The sequence below is a fragment of the Zea mays genome, chromosome 3 (assembly GCF_902167145.1).
Source record: "Zea mays cultivar B73 chromosome 3, Zm-B73-REFERENCE-NAM-5.0, whole genome shotgun sequence".
NCBI classification, from domain to species: Eukaryota; Viridiplantae; Streptophyta; class Magnoliopsida; order Poales; family Poaceae; genus Zea; species Zea mays.
In genome coordinates, this window is record NC_050098.1 from 129786818 (window position 1) to 129799829 (window position 13012).

Here is a 13012-nt window from a genome sequence, read left to right on the forward strand (position 1 = left end):
ATGACGACGGTGGCGACGGCGACGGCGACGGCAGCGGCGGCGGCGACGGGAGCAAGGGCAGCACCAGAGGCGGTAGCAGCAAGGGCAGCACCAGAGGCGGCAGCAGCAAGGGCAGCACCAAGGCCGGCGGCGGTGGCAGCAGCAGCAAGGCCAGTGGCTAAGCGCCACTGGTCTTTAGATATTAGTATAGTGTAGTTAGAATAATGTAGTAGTAATGTAGAGTAGTATAGTGTAGTATAGTAGTAGTAGTAATGTAAGGTAGTAATAGTAGGGAAGCATCAACTCGCAAAGAGTTGATTTGCAAGCTTATTGTCTTCCCTTAATGAAAGAATGACGTTGGCTCCTTCTTGATGTCTCGCTTTGCTTGATTATAAAACTGATTCTTTTGAGACAGTAGATGAATAACTTGGGCATCACACTGACGCTTCTAGAAGTAGCTGCCGAGTAATCTTGTAATCGGTATCGGCATTTTAGAGGCAACGCCGAACAATTGAAGGTCGACGTCGGCATTTTAGAAGTAATACCGAGCGATTGAACACGAGATCAGCATTTTAGAGGCAACGCCGAGTGATTGAAGGTCGACGTCGGCATTTTAGAGGTAATGCCGAGCGATCGAACACGAGATCAGCGTTTTAGAGGCAACGCCGAGTGATTGAAGGTCGACGTCGGCATTTTAGAGGTAATGCCGAGCGATCGAACATGAGATCAGCGTTTTAGAGGCAACGCCGAGTGATTGAAGGTCGACGTCGGCATTTTAGAGGTAATGCCGAGCGATCGAACACGAGATCAGCGTTTTAGAGGCAACGCCGAGTGATTGAAGGTCGACGTCGGCATTTTAGAGGTAATGCCGAGCGATCGAACACGAGATCAGCGTTTTAGAGGCAACGCCGAGTGATTGAAGGTCGATGTCGGCATTTTAGAAGTAATGCCGAGCGATTGAATACGAGATCAGCGTTTTAGAGGCAACGCCGAATGACTGGAGGTCGGCATCAGCTTTTTAGAGGCAATGCCGAGCAACTGAATATGAAATCAGCGTTTTAGAGGCAACACCGAATGACTGGAGGTCGGCATCGGCTTTTTAGAGGCAATGCCGAGCAACTGAATATGAAATCAGCGTTTTAGAGTCAACACCGAGTGACTGGATGGTGACGTCGGCATTTTAGAGGTAATGCCGAGCGACTGAATATGAAATCAACGTTTTAGAGTCAACGCCGAGTGATAGCCGGTCGCATGAGTTATTTCGAGGATGATAACCGAATGATGAGGTGGTGCATCGGCTTTTTAGAAATAACTGCCGGATGACCACGTGGCATGCTGGGGTTTCGGAAATAACCGCCGGGTGATGACTGGGCACTTTTTGAAACGGTATCTGGCTCGAGAATATCCCATAAGAGCTGCGCTTTTAGCCGCCTTTGCTTTCCATGCCCTAGTTCTTGCATTCCCGCTTCTGAATCCTCTCTGCCATTCGCCTCCTACTCTGTTCGCTGGTGAAAATCGAGATGGCGCCCAAGAGGAAAACTGCGAGCTCGTCTGCTGCGGTGATCCCTCCAATCGACCCCAACAGCCAGTTGCCTTTCGCAGGTAACCATATGTCCATTATTTCCGAAGCTGAACTTCTCCACCTTGTATCCATCGGGGTTCTTCCTCCGCGGGAACTCTGTTCTTGGCGGATTTGCCATGGGACTACTGTCCCGACAGAGGATACCCACGAGTCTGTAGTCTACGCTCCTTTTCTTCTCCGCGGCCTCGGCCTTCCCATCTCTCCCTTTTTCCGCGGCCTCCTTGATTTCTACCACATTAACTTGACCCATTTGAACCCTAATTCCATTCTGCAAATCTCCATTTTCGTCCACTTATGCGAAGCCTTTCTTGGCGTGCTGCCGCATTTCGGCTTATGGAAGTATTTGTATCATTGTCGCCCTGGGATGGCCGAGGGACAGCATCAGTTGGTCGGAGGTGCCAGTTTGGAGATGCGCCGCGGGCGGAAAACTGAGTATCTTGAGATTCCCCTCAAGGACAGCATTAAGGGGTGGCGTCTAGAGTGGTTCATAGTTGATAATTATGGAAATTCTCTCCCCTCCCGGTCGGGAAGACAGCCAGACGTTCGCACTCCGAGCTGGACCGAGTCTCCCATAGATCAGGAAGTGGCTGAGGCAGGTGTGTTGCTAACTGAAGTTGGACTGCTGAAAGAGAGAGGTCTAACTGCTGAAGCTGTGGTCGCTGACTTTGTTTTCAAGAACATTCAGCCACTGAAAGACAGGGCCTATCCAGCATATCTGTATCGAGGGCTAGTCGACTCAACTCGAGTTACCAATAGGAGAATTCCTTCTGTAGACTTGGTAAGCCGACTTGAAATGATCCTCAGGGGTAAGGTGTCAAATGTTGGTGCTCCAGTGGCATACTCAGCCTGGAACCTGCCTCCTCCCAAAGCCTTCACCCTTTTTGTGTCAAATCCGCCTGTGATTGATGGCAATTTGGGCCTTAGAGTGCGACCCTCTGCTGAAGAAGTCAGTACTTTGGTTGCTTCGCTTGGGGAGATTCCTGATGACGAACGACATGTCCATTTTGAGGTGCCCCTGAACCCTAGTGATGCGGACATAAATGACATGCTTGATCTGCTAGCTGAGGATTCTTCCGACGCTGCTCCTGCTGGTACGTTGGCAGTGGTGCCCCTTCCAGAGGTTGATGCAACTTTGGATGTCCAGAAGCCTGTCAGTACTCGCCCGAGACGCCCTAGCCGAACCAATCAGCCTGAGCCTTCTGCTGATGAGCAAAAGAAGAAAAGAAGACGCCTCCGGCGAGTATCCAGTTTTGATGAGGACGCTGGTACCTCAGTTCCTGCTACTGAAGAAGTGCCTGCGACTGGACTTATTGACGCTGATCCCAATGGGTGTACCCAAACTGCTACTGATCCCAATGGGGGTGCTCCATCTATTGCTGAACCCAATGGGGGTGCTGCTTGTGTTGTCACTGTGGAAGATGAAGAGGAAGAGAATGAAGCTCCTTTAACTCGGAAAAATAGTCGTCAGTTCATCGCCAGCGGTGGAAGTAGTGGAGTTCCTTCTCCTGCTTTGTCTGCCCTCATTGGTCTGCAAGAACTGTCTCTGGCCAACTTTGATCAAACTCTTGAGGATATGGTCCCAGAAGACTTGTTATCAGAGCCAGTGGATGATGATGCAACGGAGGCTTGCGCTGCCGTGCCTGATGCTGGGTTGAGGTCATCCCGTGCCTCGTCGACCTTAGAGCGCGATCTCGAGGGTCGGGATGCTGACTTGGATTGTCCTGGTCCCATGGAAGTGGCTAAAGGCTCGTCAACCTTAGAGGTGGTTACTGCGGAGAGCCTGGACCTCAAGAATGGTGCTGACTCATGTCCAGCCCCCGAGGATGTCGCCGGGGATGACTTAGCTCGGGTGAAGAGTGTAAGCCACTGCCGAGCCCCCGAGGGTGCTGCCGGGGATGATCCGGCTCAAGTGGGCAGTGCCAACTATGACCCAGCCCCTGAGGGTGCCCAAGCAGGGTCTCCTTCCTGCACTTCCATGGACGTTCACGCGAGATCACCTCCACACTCTGGCTGCATGGTAGTAGCCCAAACTTTGGACCAGGGAGTCGCTTAAGAGGGCAGCGTCCCCGCTGATCGGGCGTTTGGCTCTGTTGAAGGCACTGAGCTGATTCCTTTCGGTCCGTTGCAAGCTGCTTCGGGTGGTGGCCTTGCGCCTGGTTATCAGCTGATTTCTCCTGATTTGGGGATCCCTTCGTTCTTTTCCAACCTCCAGGTACTGTGCTGTATTTTAGCTCGTTCTTTATGCTGCATGAACTGTTGTCATTATGTTCATCCGTTTTTTCTCATCAGGCTTTGGTGGATGGGATGGCCAGCCAGCTGAGATTGCAGGGTGCTTCCGTCCCAGAAGTGGCTTCGTCTCTTGCGTGTTGGAACCCAGTGTCACTTCATCGTCGTGTATCCGAGTTGGAGGCAACTAACGCCGGTTAGTGCCCTTTCTCTTCTTTTTGCCTTTGTTGTGGACTGTTTTACATTCTGACCTCGTTTTGTTTGATTACCTCTTGCTAGGAATGACTCGGCAGATTGCAATTCTTGAGGAAAAACATTCCCGAGATCAGGCTGAAATGATTCAACGGTGCGCTGACTTCGAGGAGAAGTACTCTCAGAGCCAAACTGAACTAAATCAGGTCTCCGCTGCCTTGGATGACGCCAATGCCCTGAGTTCTTCTCTTCATGCTCGGCTTGACTCTGAAAAGGTAACTTATAAAACTGTGCCTTACATTGCTATGCTCTTATTTCTTGCTTGGTTTCTGAAGGAGTTGATTTTTGTTTGCAAGAAGAAAAACGTATCCTTGCTGCTTCTCGTGACAATCTAGACAGATTGTATCGTGATTCTAGCAGCTCGCTATCAATCTTGGAGAGGAGTCACCGCTTTACAATGGAGGAACTGGACAATCAGCGTTGTAAGCTGCAAGAATCTGCGGATGAAGTGACCCGCCTTAAGCAATTGATATCAGCGAAAGATGCCACCATCAAAGAACTCTGAGCTTCCAAGAAATCCATTGCCCAGGAGTTAGAGGCTGCTCGGCTGGCTGCTAAAGTTGCCGAAGAAACTGCTGCTACTCTCAAAGCCCAGCGCGATAAAGCCATGGACAAGGCTATTCGGGCTGGACGAATCTTAATGAGGAGACCCGGTGTGGTTGTTCCTGAAGACATAAAGGCAGACGTGAATGCTGCCCCAGATTCCTCGAGTCGCCCTTCTTCGTTGGTCGCTCCTGAGAAAGACATTGCAAAATAGAGAAATATTTTGCGTGCTTCTGAGCGCGCGGTTAGCATGATCGAGTATTTGTTAGAGGACATCAGTTTATCATTCGAATGACATAATTACTCTCTTATTGTATCAGAATTTATTGGTTCATAAAGTTGTGGTAATGACGCATGATGATTAAGAAATTTGTTTGCGGGATATGGAAGTCATCCCCTGAATTACATAGGCGCGAGTATGTAGCACCGGCTTAAGCCGCCTCTGACTTTAGCCGATAGCTCCGTTAGTAGGGTATAGTGGTCTCCCCGAGTCAAGTAAGCATGAGCATGTTGCACCGCCTTAAGTCGTTGCCGACTTAAGTCGATTGCTCCGTTTGTAGGGCATAGTGGTCACCCCGAGTTAAGTAAGCGTGAGCATGTTGCACCGCCTTAAGTCGTTGCCGACTTAAGTCGATTGCTCCGTTTGTAGGGCATAGTGGTCACCCCGAGTTAAGTAAGCGTGAGCATGTTGCACCGCCTTAAGTCATTGCCGACTTAAGTCGATTGCTCCGTTTGTAGGGCATAGTGGTCACCCCGAGTTAAGTAAGCGTGAGCATGTTGCACCGCCTTAAGTCGTTGCCGACTTAAGTCGATTGCTCCGTTTGTAGGGCATAGTGGTCACCCCGAGTTAAGTAAGCATGAGCATGTTGCACCGCCTTAAGTCGTTGCCGACTTAAGTCGATTGCTCCGTTTGTAGGGCATAGTGGTCACCCCGAGTTAAGTAAGCGTGAGCATGTTGCACCGCCTTAAGTCGTTGCCGACTTAAGTCGATTGCTCCGTTTGTAGGGCATAGTGGTCACCCCGAGTTAAGTAAGCATGAGCATGTTGCACCGCCTTAAGTCGTTGCCGACTTAAGTCGATTGCTCCGTTTGTAGGGCATAGTGGTCACCCCGAGTTAAGTAAGAATGCAAGTCAATCGTAAACGAGCCGAGTATCTTTGAAATCTCTCTTTGTTGATGACATATTTCCACTTTACAGAATACATTGTCGCCCCAGCGGTTTTGAAATATAGCTAGGGATAAAACTTTCTGAGGTGCTCTATGTTCCAGGAGTTCCCAACTTCTGTGCCATCCATCTGAGTGAGGCGATACGATCCGGGCCGAGTGACTTCTGCTACTATGAAGGGTCCTTCCCATAAGGGTGATAACTTGTGCCGTCCCTCCCCCGTTAGAATTCGGCGAAGGACGAGGTCTCCTACTGAAAAGAACCGTTGCCGCACAGCCTTGTCGTGATAGCGCCTTAGAGTCTGCTGGTACCGTGCTGATTGGATTACCGCATTCAGCCGTTCTTCCTCAAGTACATCAATGTCCTCCAGCCTGGTGGCCTCAGCTTCTGCTATGCTCTCGAAGATCAACCTTGGCGCCCCAAACTTGAGATCTGCAGGTAGCACTGCCTCCGACCCATAGACCATGAAGAAAGGGGTGTTTCCATGCAGGGCTCGGCTAGGTTGGGTTCTTAGGCTCCAAACAACATAAGGCAATTCTCTTATCCACTTTCCTGCGAATTTTTCATTCTTATCGAAGACCTTTTTCCTGAGTGCCTCCAATATCATTCCGTTGGCTCGCTCAACCTGCCCGTTGGCTCTTGGATGTGCTACAGATGCGTACTTGATCTGAATGCTCTTTTGCTCGCAGAAGTCGAAGAATTCTGAACTAGTGAAGTTGGATCCTAAGTCGGCGATGATGCTGTTTGGTATCCCGAATCTGAATATGATGTCTTGTATGAATTCCACAGCCTTAGCAGAGGTTAAAGAAGCAATGGGCTTGAACTCTATCCATTTAGTGAATTTGTCAATCGCCACCAATACATGAGTATATCCCCCTTGAGCTTTCTTGAAAGGTCCAATCATATCTAGTCCCCAGCATGCAAAAGGCCAGGTTACTGGTATGGTCTGTAGTTGCTGTGTTGGCATGTGTTGTTGCTTTGACAAGTATTGGCAAGCTTCACACCTCTGGACTAACTCGGCTGCATCGTTCTTCGCTGTTGGCCAATAGAATCCTGACCTGAAAACCTTCCCGACTAGTGTTCTGGATGCTGCATGTATTCCACATTGCCCTGCATGGACCTCCTCCAGAAGTTGTTTCCCAGTGGACGGGAGAACGCACTTCATGAGGATGCCCGATGCGCCCCTTCTGTACAATATCTCCCCAATGAGTGTATAGTGAGCTGACTGCCTGGCGATGCGCTCTGCCGAGTTCTTGTCATCTGGTTCTTCTTCATTCTTTATATACTTAATAATCGGCCTTCTCCAGTCTTCAGAGTCTGACTCGGGTTGATCTATGATGTTGCACTCTTCTGTTTGATCCATTGAGATACTCGGCTGAAGAATTTCTTGCACGAAGACTCCGGGCGGGACCTGAGTTCGACTGGATCCGAGCTTGGACAGTACATCGGCTGCCGTGTTCCGATCTCTTTCTATATGATGAAATTCCAGACCCTCGAATTTATCTTCCAGCTTTCGGACGACCACGCAGTATTTTCCCATTGAATCGCTTGAACAATCCCATTCCTTGTTTATCTGGCTGATGACTACCAGAGAATCTCCGTATACCATCAATCTTTTGACGCCCAGTGATATGGCAATGTTCAATCCGTGTATCAAAGCTTCATACTCGGCTGCATTGTTAGAGGCCAGGAATAGCAACTGGAGGGCGTACTTGAGGTGTTCGCCTCCAGGTGCGGTGAAGAGAATCCCTGCACCTGCTCCTTGCAGCTTCAGCGAGCCATCAAAATACATTCGCCATACTTCTGCGGTTTCTGGATTATCCGGTACTTGCTGTTCTGTCCACTCTGATACGAAATCAACCAGTGCTTGAGTTTTGATGGTAGTGCGAGGTCGGAACTCGATGTCGTGGGATCCCAGCTCGCAAGCCCACTTGGCTATTCGACCAATGGCTTCCTTGTTGTGAAGAATATCCCCTATTGGGAAACCAGTGACTACTATGACTTTGTGGTCGTCAAAGTAGTGACGCAACTTGCGGGCAGTTAGAAGTACTGCGTATAATAGCTTCTGAACTTGAGGATACTTTTTCTTCGAGGGGCCTAGAACTTCACTGATGAAGTAGACGGGATGTTGTACTGGATAGGCATGTCCTTCTTCCACTCGCTCGACTACCAACGCGGTGCTTACCACGTGAGTCGTGCAAGAGATATACAGTAGCAAATCTTCGGCCGGTTGAGTCGACGTAGCTCGCCGGGGTGGTTTCAGTACTGGTGGTGTTGTCAAGAATTTCTTCAGTGCATCTAGAGCTTCTTGTGCTTCTGAAGTCCATTGAAACTTATCCACCTTCTTGAGTAGCTTGTAAAATGGCAAACCTTTTTCTCCCAGCCTGGATATAAATCGGCTCAGAGCTGCCATACATCCAGTAAGTCGCTGAACCTTCTTTTGTGACCGAGGAGCTTCCATCTTCATGATAGCTTCAATCTTATCTGGATTAGCCTCAATTCCCCGGTGGCTGACAATAAACCCGAGCAATTTTCCTGCTGGTACCCCGAAAACACATTTTTCGGGATTGAGCTTCCATCTATATCGTCTCAAGCTGTTGAAAACCAGCTGTAAGTCTTTGATGAAGTTTTCCGAATTTTCTGTTTTGATTACCACATCATCTACATAAGCCTCCACACGCTTGCCCCAGTGATCGGCTAAGCATGTTTGAATGGCTCTCTGATAAGTCGCTCCAGCATTTTTGAGGCCGAACGGCATGGAGGTATAACAGAAAGCACCAAACAGAGTGATGAACGCCGTTTTTTCCTCGTCTTCTTTTGCCAAACTAATCTGATGATACCCGGAATAACAATCTAAGAAAGACAGCACAGAACATCCAGCGGTGGAGTCCACCACCTGATCTATCCTCGGGAGCCCGAAGGGATCCTTCGGACAGTGTTTGTTGAGATCAGTATAGTCGACGCACATGCGCCAATCCACTTTATTCTTTTTGAGTACAAGAACAGGGTTGGCTAACCACTCGGGGTGCAATACTTCTCTAATAAATCCAGCCGCAACCAAGCGAGCTAACTCGGCGCGAATGGCCTCTCTCTTGTCGGGCGTGAAACGACGTAGCTTTTGCCGGATTGGCCTCGCCTGGGGATAAACCTTCAACTTGTGCTCGGCCAGTTCTCTTGGGACTCCCGGCATATCCGCAGGTTGCCATGCGAATACATCTCGGTTATCTTGCAGGAACTGGACGAGCGCGCTTTCCTATTTGTCGTCCAAGCTGGAGCTGATGATGGCTGTCTTGCGCTCATCAGCGAACCCCAGGTTAATTCGCTTGGTTTCTTCAGTCGGCCGCATAGAGGTCGCGGCCTGAGCTTCGTTTGCCGGTACGGCGAGGTCCTCCTCAGGCTTAGAATTCGCCAGTGTAGAAGGGACCGTTGACGGCTTGGTGGTGAGGGCTGCTTGGATGGCCACTCGGAAACATTCTGCGGCGCCTTGGAAGTCGGCGCGCACAGTTATGATCCCTCGCGGTCCTGACATCTTCAGTATCATGTATGTATAGTGCGGAATGGCCATGAATTTGGCCAATCCCGGCCTTCCAATGATGGCGTTGTACCCGCAGTCGAAGTTTGCCACTTCAAACCTCAGGAACTCGGTTCTGTAGTTCTTTGGAGTTCCGAAGGTGACTGGCATGTAGATGTGGCCCAGCGGGTATTCCCCCTCCGTCGGCACGATGCCGAATAAAGGAGTGTCCGACTTGTGGAGCTCTTTGAGGTGAGCCCCCAAGCCTTGGAGTGTCCGGGGGAAGGTGACGTTGATGCTGCTCCCCCCGTCCACTAGCACCTTCTTCACCCGGCTCTCTCGGATCACCGGATTGACGAGGAGCGGGTATTTGCCCGGATGGTCGAAGTTGAGCCATTGATCTTCCCGAGTGAAAGTGATCGGGTGTTCTGACCACCGGTATGGGGCGGGAGGACCGGTGGTCGCCACCAGTATCTGGCGGTCGTTGAGCTTTTGTTGTCTCTTGTTCTCCTGTGACCCATGTCTGCCAAAGATGACGTTGACCTCCCTGTCGACGCTTGGGAAAGCTCCTCCTCCCCCCTCCTCCAGCTGATGAGGTTGTCGTGGTTCATCCGGTCCTCCCCTCGGCGGAGGAGGAGGTAGAGGTTGGAAGGGTCGGCCATGCCCAACGGAGTGCTTGAAGTCCCGGCAGTTGCGGAGAGTGTGGCACATGTCTTTGTGGTATGGGCACTGGGCGTCGAGGATGTCGTCCAGCGTGCGCTCGCCTCCGCGAGGTCCTCCTCGGGCACGAGAGGCAGGTGGTCCGGCGGCGTGTACTTCTTCGCGAGGCCTCTTCTCCCAGCGTTTGTCGGGTGGCTGGTTCGCGTCGCGTCATGGGGCTGCCGGTGCAGGCTTTGCTCCTCCGATGAGGTCTTGAGCTCGCTCGTCGGCGGTGATGTAGAGGTCAGCTTCTCGGAACAGCTCCTCAGAAGTAGTCGGTGCCTTCTGCAGTATGGCTCGGACAAAAGCCGAGTCGTTGGATCCTCTGTAGAAGTCCTCGATCACGGCCGCCTCCGTGACCTCGGGGATGCGATTTCTCATGGTCTGGAACCTTTTGAGGTACGACCGGAGAGTCTCATCCCCCCGGCGCTTGATGGATTTGAGGTCCCACGGTTGCGCTGGCTTGTCGGAAAGGGACTGGAAGTTGGCGGTGAAACGTCGACTGAAGTCTCCCCAGTCGTCGATGCAGTGTTGGGTTAAATGTCGTAGCCACTGTAGCGCATCTTGCCCAAGGACGATGGGCAAATACGCGGTCATAACGTCCTCAGATGCCCCGGCAGCTCGAGCAGCGGTGGTGTAGACGGCTAGCCAACCCCCTGGATCCTGCTTAGGTTCATATTTGTCGACATTGGATACCTTGAAGTTGGGAGGCCATTGGATGGCCCTGAGGCGCGGAGTAAGAGCGGACACTCCGCACGTGTCCTCCTGTCGTCGGGGACGATGTCTGTCCCGGGGAGGGGAGTTGTGATTGTGGTTCCTCGACCGTCCCCGAGTGGTACCTCCAGTTGAGGCCGTTGCCGACTCAGTCCTGGTGGCCTGGCTCTGAGTCGGGATGCCATGATCCCGGTCGTACTCCTCCCGACGGCGAATCTCGTTCTCATGCCGCCGTTCGCGCGAAGCATTGATGGAGCTCCGCGCGTCTCGGCGACTGTTGATGGCGTGTCGTAGATCGTTCGGCGGGTGAGCGAGCGGTAGAAGATGGTTGGCTGCCTGGGTGAACAGGCGTCGGTATCCCTCGGCGTCGGGAGTCCGTGGAAGTCCATCAGCTATCCGAGCTAGTACCCCTCCGACTTCGCTTGGCGTGTTCATAGCTCGGGCGAAGTCGGGATTCAGGTTGCGCCCGAAGAGCGGATTCTCCCGGCACTGTCTTGCGTCTTGCTCAGCTTGTTCCTGAGCCCGCCGACGATCACGTCGTCGGGAGTTCCTTCGTTCTCTGAAGACGCGTTCTTCCGGAGTTTCTCCTATCTCCGAGACCTCGTCTCGCGAGACAGGCTGCTCCGGATCCCGTTCTCCGGCCGCGTGATGTCGTCGAATGTTCCTGCGCTGGTTCCTCCGTCGGCGGGATTCTCGTTGAGGCGGTTCTTCTCCGGGCGCGGTCGGTTCGTCGTCAGAGACGGTGGGCGACTCCACTCTCCCGATGAAGAGGACGTTGGGGTAGAATGGTGCTGCTGTCGTGGCGACTTTCTTTCCGTTCTCTTTTGAGGCCAGAGGAACGGAAAGAACGACTTGCTTTTCCCTGGTCTCCTTCTTCCTCGTGATCCGTGTCCATTCTTTTGTCGGGGAAGTAGACAGCGGAGTCTTCTGGGTCAGCGAACTCTCGGCCCTCGACTTTCTGGAGACGATCTTTTTCTGAAGAGCTGGAGGTTGCGCCTCTCCGGCATTTTCGGGGTTCGTTGGAGGAGACTTCTTTTCCGGCGGATCCGCGATACGGTGTAGAATTCCCTCTTCATCCGCTACAGATGAGATTGTCCCAAAGCAGAATACGGATCCGGGATGCATGGTGATCTTGCTGTTGAAGGTGACGGCCATTGAGCTAGCTTGGATCGTCGACACACCCCCTACCTGGCGCGCTAGCTGTCGGTGTTTTGGGTCCGACCACACACCCGGGGTTGCCCCTCAAGGTGTTTCTAGGAGTAGGACGGTGTCGACGACTGTAGCAAAATGGTTCGTGCCGATCGCACGAGGGACAGTGGACAAGATTTACAGGTTCGGGCCGCTTAGAGATGCGTAATACCCTACGTCCTGGTGAGTATGTGAGCGTGGTTACAAGAGGGCTCTCTGGATTGAAGACACAGAGAGTTGATGTGGGTGGCTAAGTAAGATAGGGTCGATCGTTCTGAAGGGGTGCCCCCTAGGCCTTATATACTCGACCGTGGGGCAGTACATGTGGATATGATAACAACAAGTAGCTAAAAGGTAGTGAACCTCTTGAGTTTATCCCTACGTAACCCTCGCCGACTTATCCTCGCATGGCTCCGTTGCATGGGGGCTTCAGCGCAGGAAAGTCGGGTCTCTGTTGCGATTTACTTGCTCGACGTTGTGGGCCATCCGGGCTTGCACCAATCCGGTATCACGTCGCTCTGCCTTGTTGGTTGTTTCTCCCCAGGCCCACGAAGGAATGACCTCATGATTTATTGGGCCCTTGGGCCTTTCGTGAGGTCTTTTACTCCTTTAGTGGACCCGGGGGATATCTATCCCCCACACCATCATTACCCTACCCCAAGCTGACTCAGGCTACGGGGAACAAGACCGACGTCCCATCTGGCTTGCTCCGCCAGATAAGCAATGATGGTGCCCCGCACGCTCTGTGACGATGGCAGCTCTCAGCTCCCTTACGGAAGCAAGAGTACGTCAGCAAGGACTCGACAGCCCTGACAGCTGTCCTTCCGCCAGGCTCCAGCGCTCCTCCGACGGCCACGACACCACACGAACCGGGTGCCAAAACCTCTCCGGCTGCCACGATGACATGTACTTAGGGCGCTAGCTCTCCTCCGCTAGACACGTTAGCACTCTGCTACACCCCCATTGTACACCTGGATCCTCTCCTTACGCCTATAAAAGGAAGGACCAGGGCCCTCTTACAGAGGGTTGGCCGCGCGGGAAGACGGGACGACGCGCAGAGTCCCTCGCTCTCTCCCACGCGGACGCTTGTAACCCCCTACTGCAAGCGCACCCGACCTGGGCACAGGACAACACGAAGGCCACGGGTTCCCCCT